The sequence below is a fragment of the Nanorana parkeri genome, unplaced genomic scaffold (genome assembly GCF_000935625.1).
Source record: "Nanorana parkeri isolate BGI_ZX_2015 unplaced genomic scaffold, ASM93562v1 scaffold224, whole genome shotgun sequence".
NCBI classification, from domain to species: Eukaryota; Metazoa; Chordata; class Amphibia; order Anura; family Dicroglossidae; genus Nanorana; species Nanorana parkeri.
The window spans coordinates 1,092,221-1,105,548 of record NW_017306492.1 but is presented as its reverse complement, the minus strand read 5'-3'; the positions used below and the strand labels follow the sequence as shown (position 1 = coordinate 1,105,548).

Sequence of the window (13,328 nt, the reverse complement as noted above, 5' to 3'; positions counted from 1 at the left end):
TATAAATGGCCCAACCTTTTTTGGCCATAGTTTTCTTTAGGGTCCCAGGAGGACATATATTTTTAAACTCCTGTGACCCAAAACTCAGCATATAGCGGGTTATTGCTATACTATTGCCCGTTATATGCCGACAGCGCAGAGCCGCGCTGTGGCCGGGAAAGATCCTGACAAAATTGTCAGAATCCACCCTGCCACCTGATTGACAGCTGGCTCTGCCTCTATAGAGGCAGAGCCAGCTGTGCCTCTATAGAGGCAGAGCCAGCTGTGCCTGCCTCCTTCCCCATCAGTTACTCCAGCGCTGGAGGAACGGAGAGGGGAGGGGGGAATCCCTGTGGGGAGTAGTGACTGACAGTCACCGCTCTCTGCAGAAAGAAGATTGAGAACTGAGCAATCAGTTGTATGCGATCGGTTAGTTCTTGATCAATAGAGCCTTTATGGTCAGTAGGGTCAAAACTAATGTACCCAATAGAATATTTTCCATCAATTTCTGTTCTGATAACAGAACATTTAGGATTTTCCTTCATTTTCGGTGATAATAGACACCAGGAGAAATAGAGAAGGTGAATCTACCTAACGGGGACACAGACAGTAATAAAAACCTGACAAGTGTTTTAATCCCTCCCCACTCTATTCAAAACTAAAACAAAAAAAAGTTTGGCTTTACAAATCAATGATCCCATTACGGACTGCTGAGGTTTAAGGGCAGAAGTTAAAACACAAAAGAGCCCTCAGGGGGCTCAGAGTCCGGAAGTTAGGCACCAGGGATGTAGGCAGAAGGGGACTACAAAGAGGCTGCAGGAGATCAGCAGCATTGAGATGGAACAAAAGATGAAAACAAGTATGGCAAACTTAAACTGTAATTTGGTTTACATGTACTGTAATGGTGTAAAATGATGAAAGCAGGCACATTAGAGTTGTGTACATTCATCTCTGCCAGCATGTTTTAAAATAAAAGTAAGGCATAGCTGCCAAACAAGTATCTCTGTGCAGTTCTTACAAAGTCAGTACATGTTTGTGTTATGTTCTTATCAGGCGTGGTTGTCGCAATGGAATCATAGAGCATGGCCAAGTAACAGAGGACAGGCTTGTGTTATCACTCATAACCATTAATTAAAATACTGGCTTCATTGTGGATGTTGGATGACAACCAGATTATAATAATAATAACTGCAAAGAACATCCATAACATAATTCTCCTACTACAAAACTAAAGATGAATCTACACTAGGAATACAAATAAATTGGTGACTATTTCTAAAGTGGAACTCCAGACTAAATGCTTGCTTGAGATAGAAACTAATGCCAATGTCACTCTGACTGCCTGTTATTAAAGCTCCGGGCAAAACAAATCTTAACCCCTGTGATGGGACTACCCCTGCACTGCAAGGGTTAAGTGCTTGGTTTTTTTTTTAAGGGAGCGAAAGATAAAAAAAAGTTATACTCACCCAAACCACAATCCTGGCTTGCTCTTGAACCGTTCCCTTCAGCCTCGCTCCCCCTCTGTTTCAGCGGTCTAGGTCCTGTGAATCATCATGTCCAATATTGGACGTGAGGATGCTAAAGGGACATTCCACACTGGAGCAGAGGAAACAGACTGGGGGGAGTGCTGTAATAGCAAGGTTTAAGGGAGAATTATGAGGCCAGTGATTTTCACTCAGCCTCATAATCTGAGCCGACCTGTGACAATGAAACTGTCACAGGCTCAGTAGATCGGGAAGTGAGCGAACACATACCGGCTCTCGCTCACTTCTCGATCTATCCCGGCAGAGAGCCGTGACTGTCACTCACGGCTCCCTGCAGGGATTCCCCCCCCCGTCCGATCCTCCAGCGCAGACTGGCGGAACAGACGGGGGAGGGGGCGGGTACAGCTGTCAGTCACGCAGCTGGGTGGATCCAGACAGCATTGTCGGGATCCGTTCTGGCTGCGGCGTCCCCATATACCACGGTATACTGAGCTTAGGGTGACGGGAGGACGCTAGTTTGTGTCCTCCCGTTACCCTTAGGAGAACTATGGGGAAAAGCCCTGACCCCATAGTTCTCCTTTAAGTGAGTACAACTTTATTATTTTAGGCAAAATGAGCACTTCTTTGCAGGGGTAGCCCCACTGCATGGGTTAGGTTTGACTTGCCTAGAGTTCTGCTCTAAAATCCCCCCCCCCCAAAAAAAAAGACAGATGAAAAAAACCTGTTAAAACTATATTGAATGAGGTAGATGCTCTCACTACCCAGATAGTGCAGTGCAGTGCAGTGTGTGAGCTGAGTGCAGTCAGATGATTGACTGCACCTTCAGCCAATCGGCTCGTCTGTAACAACCAGCCAGACGTCGCATCCCGTCGGTTTATACGCGCGAGCCGATTGGCTAAAGTTGAAATTGTTCATCTCGGCACGCTCAGCTCTGCGAGCTCTCGCAAGCTGAGGTGCCGAGAAGAAAGTGACATGACACACTGCTCGCAAAGGCAGCGCGCCACCGCTCCGCGCTGCTTCGCGTGCAGTGTGTCACGGCCTTAAGAGGGATGGAGAAGCTCCGCTATGAGAAAAGAAACTGACCTGAATGTGTTCTCTCTGGAGAAGAGGTGATTAAGGGCAATATGATAACAATGTATAAATACTTAAAAGGCCCATATACAGAGCTTGGTGCCATTTTTATTTACTTTAAGGCCACTGCAAAGGGCGGGGGGGCACACTTTGCATCTGCAGGTAAAGAGGTTGAACATCTGCATATGGAAAGACTTCTTCACAGTTAAGGTGCCCTTACATTCTTGAGGAGCCAGCCGAAATGTGCACAGTGTGTGCCCCTGTTGGCACCCTTGCGGCTGGCATCCCTCGATCAGCTGATTGAAGGAGCCGGGTCAGAAAATCTTCACATGACCAGAGCCGGGTGGCTGCTGTCAGAATACAATACAAACAGCGGGGATTCCTCGATCGACACATTCGTAGTGTTGGTGGAGGAATCTGCTCTATGTTTTTTGTTCAGCCTGCGGGTTGAATGAGAAAAATAGAGCAGTATATGGTCAGCCTTAGAGCAGTGAACATGTGGAATAGACTTCCTTAGGAATAGTTCTGGCTAGCTCAGTGAATTAAAAAAAAATCTGGACACATTTCTAATTGAGAAGAATATAGCCAGATATCATCATTTAAGAAGTAAAAACACCAGAGATGGTTGATCCAGGGAATATCCGATTGCCTTATGAGATCAGGAAGGGATGGCTATTCCTTGTTGGAGCAAATTGAACCATGCTTTATAGGGTTATTTACCTTCTTCTGGATCAACTGTGGGTTATTGTTTATTGAGGTTTTTCTCTTTTTTTCCCTATAGGTTGAACTCGATGGGCTAAGGCTGACTAACTATGAAACTATGTACAGTAAATGTAATCTATGTGTTGCAATGTTTTGCTTTGCTGGAGAGTTTGGGGGATGGTTGGTATTCATTGCAAGCCCCAACATGACTTTTATTGGGCTTGGTTTACTGTAGAACAATTTGCTGATCACTAGAAAAATTGAATGTTCACTTTGCAAAGTGAGAGTTAGGCTAGCCATAGACGCATAGATTTCTCTCATTCAGCCCGAATCTTAACAGATTGTTTGACATGGATGGAGGAATCTCCCTGCCAGCTATTGTTAGGGTCCCTAGCATTATGCACGTGCCCCTTGGGATAGTAAAGAGGGCAATTTGCTTCTCTTTCTCCTCCCCCTCTCATTTTGCAGGTCCCTATTGGTGAAGATGCATGTGGATTTTTCCCTAGCAACTACACGCTATTGGTCAATTTAGGCGGGCTGTTGCCGTGCATTTCACAGCATTTTTCATCTCCCCCAGCTGCAGCAGCTTACCAGACGGATTACAGCATCGGGCCGCAGCTACCACCCAGGGGTGTCCCAAGGCCTGGTCTCACCCGGAGCGGATACCGGGTGACACCCCGCCGAGACGTCATCGCGCATGCGCGTGGTGTCACCACGCACATGCCGTCATCATGCATTGGCGGCCATCTGTGTGATACCTGCTGGCGGCCATCTTGGTGATGGACGCCGGCAAAGAAAGGAGGGTAATGTTCACCCAGAGGGATAAGGTGTGCCGCCGGGCCCCCTCCTCTCTGCCACCACTGAGAGGAGGAATAAAGAGGAATTAGCTTTTTACATGATTGGATAATTAAAAAGGAGAACTATGGGGTCAGTGTTTTTCCCCATAGTTCTCCTTAGTGTAACGGGAGGACACAAACTAGCGTCCTCCCGTTACCCTAAGCTCAGTATACCGCGAGCTAGAGCTTGAGGTGTACTGAGACGCCGCAGCGGGAGCAGATCCCGACCTGGACGTCGGGATCCGCCCAGCTGCTTGAGTGACAGCTGGCTCTGCCTATCTAGAGGCAGAGCCAGCTGTACCCGCCCCCTCCCCCGTCCGTTCTGCCAGTCAGCGCTGGCGGATCGGAGCGGGGAGGGGGGAATCCAGCCCCTCCCCCTGTCACGGCAGAGAGCCGTGACAGCATCAAGAGGTGAGCGAACGCCGGTATGTGTTCGCTCACCTCCTGATCTACTGAGCCGATGTGACAGTCTCATTGTCACAGGTGGGCTAGAACTATGAGGTGAGTGAAAAGCACTCACCTCATAGTTCTCCTTTAAAGTAAATCTACACTCATTTTATGGAGTTTTTGTCTAGGTGGTAAAATAAAAAGTTATGCTCACCCGATCCTCTAAAGCCTGCTCTTAGATCGGTCCCTGGGGCCTCTCTACCCCTCCATTGCAGCGGTCTAAGGACCCATGAGTCATCACATTCTATACAGTTAGGACACAGGGGGACATACCATTGCTGCAGTGTAGGTGAAGACAGGATTCCGGGAGCGCTGTGACAGCTGGCCAGCTCCGCCATTTGCCTTTCATACACTCTTTTATATCAGCATGTGTGGGAATAAACCTGCACAGTGCACACTGCTGTCATTAGCTTTAATGTAGTATTATATTGCCCATGTGTGTATTTCTGTTCATACTCCATCCCCTGTACAAGATTCCATAAGCTTGTGCTTGGAATGGAGACTCCAGTGATAAATACCCATACACATGCTTCCATGTTTGCTCCGACAGAACAGCGTACAGGTTTTCTAAGACTTGCTAAGCATTTCTTTGCTTAACCGGCCATTTTTTCACATTTACAGGAAAATGCTGCCAAACAACATGCTTAGTGCACGTTATCAGCACAGAAACCATACATGCAACATTTAGATGTTCATTGCACATGACAAAATAGTGTGCAATCAGCTACGTGGGCTCAGGGATCGCCATTGCTATGTGCGTGAGTAAATGTGACTGCTCATACAGGCCCACAATGCATGTTCAGCGTAGTCCTTACCTCTGCTCTTATCAGCTTGCTTTCGTCAATCATCTAGAATTTTAGAAGAATGCATTTTGTTGTTGGGTTTTTTTTTTTGTATAGAAGAACTATGTGCACTGTCCTTACCATCTTGTCTTGATTTGTATTGTGATTGTAATGTCTCCCTTATATTGTGAAGCGCTGCGCAAACCGTTGGCGCTATATAATAATAATAATAATAATAATGTGATTAAGTAAACTTGTCATAGAACAAATACAGGGTTTGCCATTGCTGAGCTACTTTTTCAAATGCTAGCTGCCTCATTGTTATGCTGCCCCTCTGGGTTTCGGTGTCACTAAACAAGTATGCGGATCATAAAAGTCAGAGTAAAGTCAAAGGTCTACACACATTCCATGGGTCACTAACCAAAAGTACTGTATGCAGCATTAGAACCACGCAGTTAGCATTTTAAGTATAACTTAACCTTCCCACAAACATTCCTTTGTCTATTCGGCAATGCCCACTGTAGGTGTATGGAATGTCTTTTTACAATCCCCAATATAGTAACTCCCCGTTATCCGGCATCCACAGGAATTGGTAGATTCCGAATAAATGAAGAAGTTTCTGGTTGCGTGAGAGGTACTATGAAAAATAGGTCTAACTATTGCCGTACCCCATAATATACCATACCCGTAATGTAAACTCTGTATTGACTTCATATTAAAACAGAACTATGAGGTGAGTGCTTTTCACTCACCTCATAGTTCTAGCCGACCTGTGACAATGAGACTATCACAGGTCGGCTCAGTAGATCGGGAGGTGAGCGAACACATACCGGCGTTCGCTCACCTCTCGATCCTGTCACGGCTCTCTGCCGTGACAGGGGAGGGGCTGGATTCCCCCCTCCCCGCTCCGATCTGCCAGCGCTGACTGGCGGAACGGACGGGGGAGGGGGCGGGTACAGCTGGCTCTGCCTCTAGATAGGCATAGCCAGCTGTCACTCACGCAGCTGGGCAGATCCCGGCATAATTGTCGGGATCCGCTTCAGCTGCGGCGTCTCAGTATACCGCGAGCTACAGCTCAGGGTGACGGGAGGACGCTAGTTTGTGTCCTCCTGTTACCCTAAGAACTATGGGGAAAAGTCCTAACCCCATAGTTCTCCTTTAATATTGAAATGCAGTAATCAAAAGCAAATGAAGACAAATAGACACACAATCATTTCCAGGATAATACATGCTGCAGATCAGCAAAACAGTGAGAACACTGATTTTTTTTTCTGGTTAGATGAGAGTTCTGGTTAGTTAAATACTGGATAATGGATCCTTTACTGTACTTACCTTTTTGTCTTTAGAAGTCCACACGCTCCTAAAGGCTACATTCACGCTGACGCTCCTAAAGGCTACATTCGCGCTGACGCTCCTAAAGGCTACATTTGCGCTGATGCTCCTGCATTTCTGGAAAGTTTAAACAACTTTTATGCTTCCCAGATCACAGTCTCTTGTATTTAGATGTTCCTGTTTGCCCGAGTTATACTCAGCCTCCTTTGGAGTTTCTAATTGGATCCTGTAAGCTCAGAATTCTATTGTCTCTATTAGAGCTGCAGCTAACGATTATTTTCAAAATCGATTAGTTAGCCGATTATTAAGTTCGATTAATCGGTTAATCGGATAAACAATAAAATACATTTTTAAAAATGGCTCCAGTGATGGGACTACTAGTTTGTATTGAGATTGCAGTCCATCACAGGAGCAAGCTTGGAGCGGTGGAAGTAAAAAAGAAAAAAAAAAATAGTGGTGTGCAATATAGTGTTACACAGCTAAACAAACGTTCTGCTTGCATGATACCATGAAAAATCATTTGATGAATTTATATACGCATTTAGAAATGTTTTTTTAAATACATGTAAACGCAGGTTTCATACTTCCGGAGCAACTGAGGCCTTGCCCTTCACATTCCTCTACTCAGCCACTTCCACTTAGGCATCGGTGAGTGCAGGTATTTCTCCAATGATGAGAACCGTCCTATTATGCCTTGGGCTCCCTGTGGACTCCAAGCTGCACATGATGGTTTGCCGTGGACCGGCAGATCATCTTGAAGTCCAAAAGTAGAGTGCACAGTAGGGTGACCCTGTTGTTCCTGCTTAAATCTCTGGGAATTTGAAAAGTTAAACCACTGCAAGGGTTAACTTTTATCTTGCTTGTTTTACCTAGGGAGCAAAAATAAAGATGCACTCAACTGAACCTCGATCCCGCCTGCTGCTAGACCGGTCCTTTCACCCTCGCCCCTCTGGTGATGAAATGTCCCTTGACGTCTTCACGTCTATTAAAAGAGAACTATGGGGAAAGTGTTTTTCCTCATACTTCTCTTTAGGGTCACGGGAGGACATATACTAAACGCCTCCCATGACCCAAAACTCAGTATATAGCGGGCTGTTGAACTCGATATACTGAGAGCGCCGCAGCCGGGACGGATCCCGACAATACTATCGAGATCCCCCCAGCTGCATGAGCGACAGCTGGCTCTGGCTATCTAGAGTCAGAGCCAGCTGTGCCCGCCCCCTCCCCTGTTCGTTCCCCCAGTCAGCGCTGGCAGATCGGAGAGGGGAGGGGGGACTACCTGCAGGGAGTGGTGACTGACACTCACTGCTCTCTGCAGGGAGACGATCGGGAAGTGAGCGGATCGGTGCATGTTTCTGCTCTAACTATGAGGATGAGTGGAAATCACTCACCTCATAGTTCTCCTTTAAACTGTATTAGATTTGAAGACATCACAGATCCTTAGACTGCCAGATCCTGGGAGAGAAGAGGATGCAAGGACTGGTCTAGCAGCCAGACAGGATTGAGGATCAGACAAGTATATCTTTGTTATTATTGCTGCGGCCCCCCAGCTGTGGTGGAACTACAAATCCCATGAGGCTTTGCAAGATTCTCACAGCCACAGACATGACTACCGGAAAGAGATGCTTCATGGGATTTGTAGTTTCACCACAGCTGGAGGGCCGCAGTTTGGCCATCCCTGTTCTTAGCAATTGTATTCTGACAGCGATGGATGTGCTTATGATTGGCTGCAGTCACTGTTTGAACAAGAATGTTGAGACTGGCTCCATCAGCAAATGTCAACTGAATAATCGACTATGGTCAAAATGAGGGGGTCAGCTGTGGACAAAATTCGAGCAGCGTATAGCTAGCTTTAACCACTTGCCGTCCGGCCGTAGTAAAAAAACGGACGGACGGCACTGTTGTCAACTGGTTAAGGAGTTGCTCAGAGAGTGTTGTCACCCTACAACAGGCAGATAACAAACTGGCAAGATCGCCAAGTTACAAAAACAGACTGAGGGCTTGTTCACACCAGCAGCTGTGCTCAACCGCATGGCTGCTGGTGTGCGTGTGCCCGGGCGGTGTGGATGCGCTTGATCAAGCCACATCGCACTGTTTTTTGTTGTTAGAACTTTATTAAAATGTCACAAGTGACATTTCATTAAGTTCTTTGGGCTCAATGCGATGTGATGTGGTTGTACCGCGTCTCACAGCAGTGCGCTTAAAAAAACGGTACTGCATTCCATACTTTTTTAAACGCACACCACCAGAATGCGGTGATGTAAGCTGTGCCCACCTGTGACAAGGCAGATTGCCTTGTCCTGGGTTCAGGCTGCACTGGAAAAAAAACAAAAGCAGCCCTAATGCGGGGGAACTGGCCCTCAGTGACTGCTGGAACCTGTGGAGGGTTAGCTACAATTTGAGGAGTTTTTATTTTTAGGGTTACTTCCACTTTAAGTAAAAAGAGGTCATCAATGGCAGCCTGCACTTTTATGACAGGTTCCCTCTAATCTTGCCGTTTAAAATTGGAGGAAAAGATCTAACATAACAAACAGAAAACACACAATTTTGTTTACCAAAACACAGACAAGAAAGTAGTAAACAAACAATGTGTCATATTGCCATGCTGTATGAGCCAAGGATGAGATTGTATACATGATGTACTAAGCTCATACTACAGGCATGTACCCCCAGATTGTCAGTACCTTGTACAATCAGCTCCGTGTGTCCTCCCTCGGATAGCTTCCTGTGCAGTATGACAGGTTTCCTCCTAACGAAATTCCAGCCTGAGAAGCAGAAGATCCTCCCCCTTCTAAGTCCAAATACCGGTGTCACACAGCACAGAATACATGGGTGCCAGGCGCAGAATATACTACAGGCTCGTCCTCACAGGGCAGAGGAGGGGGAGGCGATCACTGCATGCAGCCTGTAGAAGATGGCTGTGCTCAGCACACAGATGATCTCAGTGCAGGAAAGGAGCAATCACTGAGCATCAGCCAGACCTGCACGAAGAGCAGCACCACTGACATCTCAGCCCTTCCCTCTTGTTATGACAGTTGGCAACAACCACGCCCCTTGCTGGCCCCGGGCTGTCATTGGTGAGGGTGGTCCTGTGGGCGGGGCTGTCATTTGGCTGTTACAGGCAGCCTTCTAGTGTAGAGGTGAAGTTTTGTGGTTTCCTTCTTCACAGATGAAGAAAGTGTGTCACTTCGAATGAAGTCACTGATATTTCCACTGACAGAACCTCCATGTTGTCTTTGTGGTAAAGGCCAGCAACACCCTAGTTCAATGATGCACGTATTACCTCACCTAAAGAAGTATTCAACTCTCAGACTATTTCTTCTATAATTCATCCAGATCAAACCAATATACATTGCCCAGCAAATGATTTCTATACATGTTTCCCCCAAACACTTACAGTCATCATGTTTTTTCCAAACAGCTCCAACTCTCTCAACTCCACTTCCCTGAACTTCCTATCCAGTACAAGATCACCAGGGACAGCACAGTCTTCAGATAAGTGTTGGGGAGCTCTATCGCTGTGATAAGTGTTGGGGAGCTCTATCGCTGTGATAAGTGTTGGGGAGCTCTATCGTCCGTGATAAGTGTTGGGGAGCTCTATCGCTGTGATAAGTGTTGGGGAGCTCTATCGCCGTGATAAGTGTTGGGGAACTTTATTGCTGTGATAAGTGTTGTGAAAAGTCCCCTAGGTTTTTCACCACCTCAGACAAGGTGATAGAGGCATTTTTTGGTGAAACACTGAGAAAAACACCAGGAAGTGATCATTTTACACGTGTTCAGGGATAATTGCAGGATTGCTGCTCATGCTGTAGTGCATCCAATATGGCGTTTGGCAACACATTACTCCTCACTGTCTTCACTCATTATCACCTCTAAGACTTTTTTTTTTTTTTTTAAGGTGCATTAGTTTTGAAAGTTTTTGCAACTTGCAGCTGCTGATCAAATTCACTTGCTGTCCTTTTAGGCCCCGTTCACACCTGAGAGTTTTGGGAAAATGCACACAGAAAAATACGCACTTTGACACGCATATGCAAAAACAAGCCAAAAATGCAAAACGTGCTTGCCGTGCCACTACAGTTAATGGCACCGCAAACACAGCCAGGAAGATACACATCTTTCCTCCACATTTGCGTGCATTGAAACGTGCACAAACACAGATGAATAGTGCAGAACGCATGTCACAAATTTGGCTACATGCTCTACTTTTCTGCTTTTGTTAAAATGAATGGGGACGCATGGCAAACACAGAAAACAAACACACACAAATGTGACTCAGGTTCACGCTACGCTCAAGTGTGAATGGGGCCTCACACCAGCGAATGAGCATAAAGGTGCCCATACACTGCACGATTCTCGTATGAGAATCGTGGGAAATCCCGCAATCGTACGAGAATCGTGCAGTGTATGGAAGGCGTGGGACCGTTTCTACTGTACGGTTGCACGTCTTCTGTCGAACCAACATGCTGTTTCTCGGCGAGTTAGTGGCCTGCTTGTTCGACAACTGCCGAACGGGCCGGTGTGCACACGCGCACACTGCCCGTTTGCAGTCATCGTAAGCCCGCTCCTCATTACAGTCATCGGAAGCCCGCCCCTCAGGGGGGCGGGATTGCGATGATCACAAGTACGATCTGCTTGTCCAAGATGGGCAGACCGTACGTTTTTTTAAGTACTTTACAGTAAAGTGTATGGCCACCTTTATAGTGTGTCTAATATGCAGGTGTACATTGTGCATTTGAAATGCATTGTGACAACACATTGCAGTGCTCATTCACACAAGCCAGGTGGGGGTGGTACGATGTGTTACAACGCACCACACTGTTTACTTTTATTTTAAACTTTATTGAAGTGACACAAAATGACACCTCATTTAACGTTGCACCACAGTGCATTGCAGTGGAATGCAGTGAGGTGCATTGTGATGTGCAAAAATTCAGAAATGCTGCATTTTTACACAACACATATCAATGCATTGTCTTGGTGTGAACAGGATACACAGAATACAATTGTTTTCTGTTTGTACGTGTGTTGAGCCTGCATTGGACATGGTGTGAATAAGCCCAGTTAACAAAAACCATTCTATGCAACATGCTGCCGTGTGTTGTAACGTGCTGTCGTGGGTTGTGTTGCATAAAAATGCTGGCATTCTGCATTTTTATGCACAATACATCAACACACTTTCATGGTGTGAAAAGCGCACCTAGAGGACAGTTGTTTCCTCTGTGTCCTTGCATTGAGCCTGTGTTGATCTAGCTGATCAATGCAATCCAATGCACCTGGTGTCAGCAAGCCCTTAGTTTTATGACTGCGGAGGTTAAGGCAAGGCTCACACTATTTTCCTGACTAGATCTGGAACGCATTTCATTGCGTTTTTGAATGACAACCGTCTCCCAGTCGTGCTCATGTGTTGTCACACTCCTGATTGAGACTAGAAGTGGTTCTGCCTACACCTATGACACTGCCTATCATTGCTACTACATCACCAGTCCAGAGCAGTTCACTGATGCTGGACTGAGTGCATGTGGACTGTGAATCTTAGGAGAAAGTTGTGTGAATCCTAGGTGAACAGATTAAGCGATATGTATTCCAGAATCCTGCTGCACTCCTTGCCGGGTATCCCTGTCCGCGTGGGTGCTCGAAGTGACCGCGGATGGCCCCGCCAATAATGAAACTTGTTAAAGATGTCACCAGCACACCATATGTAAAGTGAAGAACGTGTCTGTTTACTGACGCTTTATGTCATGACGAATAACATTATAGGGCCACACAGGGTCCCCTTCATCAATGACAACACAGCTAAAGAAATACCTACCGTGTTTCCCCGAAAATAAGACACTGTCTTATATTTTTTTTGGCTCAAAAAAACACCCTAGGTCTTATTTTCGGGGTAGGTCTTATTTTTATTTTTTAATGTATAACAATCCAAAGTTATTGCAAATCCAAATTAAATAATCCCAAATGGCAAAGTTAAGAATGGGGTAAACAGGGCAATCATTGGCACCGCTGATTCTCTCCCACGGCTCTTTAGGTTCCCCCTTATGCCACCACCAGCCCTGGCAATGGTCACAACTAGGTCTTATTTTTGGGGTAGGTCTTATATTTTAGCAATTCCCAAAAATAGTACTAGGTCTTATTTTCGGGGTAGGTCTTATTTTCAGGGAAACAGGGTATCTTATATAGCTAAATTAATGAAATAAAGCCATACCGTGCAGACAAATGAGCGCCAAAACCGATTCCAACCGCTCGCCATGAGTACAGCAGCCGGTTGTCATGGTTACATGTCAAATAACCCACAGATGTGCAGTGAGCCGGTCTCATGTTTCGTCATGTGCCAAGTAAGACCTGATTGGTTGTTGGGAGCTATCGCCAACCAATCAGGTCTTATCTAGTGGGGCATGAAGTGTCAATAAACAGACATGTTCTTTACTTTAACCCCTTCATAAATTAGGCCTTTTTTTCATTTTTTGCACCCATGTTATATTCCACATTTTAGGCCTGAAAATGACTTAAAACCCCCAAACATTATATATTTTCTGAATGCCAAGACCCTATAGAATAAAATGGTGGTAGTTGCAAATTTTTATGTTGCGCAATATTAGCGCAACTCCTTATTAAACCCCAACATTTAGTGAAAAATGTAATTAAATGCCCCAAAAGACTACAAAATACCAATTTTTTTAATGAAATATAAAAGTTGA

The 13,328-nt window shown here is 45.8% G+C and overlaps 1 protein-coding gene across 1 annotated transcript in view; it reads right to left on the bottom strand.

Annotated features, from left to right (window-relative positions):
- The window catches only part of INPP1 (inositol polyphosphate-1-phosphatase), a 37,803-nt gene extending 28,378 nt beyond the window's left edge, over positions 1-9,425 (bottom strand). The window contains exon 1 of the mRNA XM_018556077.1: positions 9,318-9,425. The gene's annotated coding sequence lies outside the window, so the exon portion shown is untranslated. The remainder of the gene's footprint in view (positions 1-9,317) is intronic.
- Positions 9,426-13,328: the final 3,903 nt, after the last annotated feature.